Consider the following 1,802-nt stretch of genomic DNA (forward strand, 5'->3'; position numbering starts at 1 on the left):
TGTTCATTGAACATACCAGGCTAGTTCCAGGCTTAAGGCACATATACCGGCTGTTTCCTCTGTGTAGACTGTTCTCCCCCACAATGCCTGCATGGCTCCCTCTCTCAGTGCTTTTAGATCTTTACTCAGCCATCACCATCTCAGTGAAATCTTCCTTGGCTTCCTATTTAAAATTTTAATCCTGCCCAGAATGATTTGTATTCTCTCTCCGTACTCTATATCCTCAGCACCTAACATTATTTATTACATATATTATTTATGTATTTTATTTACTGTCTGTCTCATCAACTGGCATAATGAAAGCTCTATCAGGGCAGAACAGTGCCTCATTTTAGGTACTCAGTAATTATTGGAATTAATGAAAAAAGATCTATTATGTAATTATTGTTCTCTATTTTAGCTTAGGAATTTCTAGGTTTATGTTGCGAATCTGATGAAATGGAAATTTCCTTCCTGAACACAAAAACATAGAATAGATCACTGGAAATTAGAAAAGATTGAACCTTGTATTTCAGCCTATTCATAATCCTCTGACTTTGGCAATCAGGGTGTAAAGGCTTTAGTGGGTCTAAACTATAATTTAGTCCAATTTTTTATTTTACAAATAAGGTAATTGAGGCTTAGAGCAAAGAGGTGACTTCCCTAAGGTCACACAAAGTGAGTGTCATGTGAGGATGTAGACCTCAGTCACAGCGCAGTGCTCTGTGAATTATTTTTCATGGTCTTTTGTTTATAAGCTAATATGTTATAACTTTTTAACCAAGATATTCTTAAAATAATTAATAATTGTTATCTTTGAGAAGAAAAATATTTTGGATTTTAGCAAAACCTTACTTACCTTTCATATATAATTGTCTCACACCCAATAAATGTATATTAATATACATATTTTTTTACTCTGTGTTAATATAATATGCTGTGTTTAACCTTGGCAAGGTGCCCATGTTCTGAGAACGCTGAAGGGTAAAGAGTTACCATTGTATTCATTTGTTTATTTAACAGGTATATATCAACTGCCTACTGTGTGCCAGATACTGTCCTAAGCACTGATGCTTCAGTGATAAAGAACACAGTTGAGGCCCTTATAGAAGAGACAGATGATGAACAGTTAACAAAAATAATTTCAGATAATATTATGTGCTTTGAAGAAAATTAAATAGCACACTCAATAGAGATTGGATTAGGGAAAAAAAAGTTCTAGGAAGGTGACATCTAAACAGACCTCAAGGAAAAGAACCAGCCAGCCATATGATGATATGGGGACAGAGTGTAGACAGACACCAGCAGGGGCAGAGGTCCTCGTGCTAGAATAGGCTCGTCATGTTCAAGGAGGAAAAGATGAGTCGATTGTGGCGTTGTGAACACAGAGAAGGGTGGTGGTAGGAGATGAGGTCTGAAAGGATGCAGGAGTGTGATCATCCAACCTCAGAGTCCCGGTGACAATCTCGGGAAGTCATAGTGAGAAGTAGTTAAAAGGGGAATAACCTGTTCTGGTTTACATTTTTTAATGTTTAACAAGTAGGAATAAAAGTAAAAACAGGAAAACCCGTTAGATTGCAGGAGGAAAAATCAGTCAAGAGAAAAAAAATCAGTCTAGCAAAGATGGTGGCTTAGAAAGGAGGTTGCAGTGGAGCTGCAGAGATCACATCATGTTTCTGTAGGTACCACACCAACCACTGCTCAGGCGACCAGATCTTATGCAGTGTTTGGATCAACTTCTGGGATGACAAGGTCAGAACGGCTGGTAGATTTAGTCAGTTTCATCATAAAGAGTAACATGTGTTGCATAACTAGCTCAAAAG

The sequence above is a fragment of the Pteropus alecto genome, unplaced genomic scaffold (genome assembly GCF_000325575.1).
Source record: "Pteropus alecto unplaced genomic scaffold, ASM32557v1 scaffold40, whole genome shotgun sequence".
Lineage (NCBI taxonomy): Eukaryota > Metazoa > Chordata > Mammalia > Chiroptera > Pteropodidae > Pteropus > Pteropus alecto.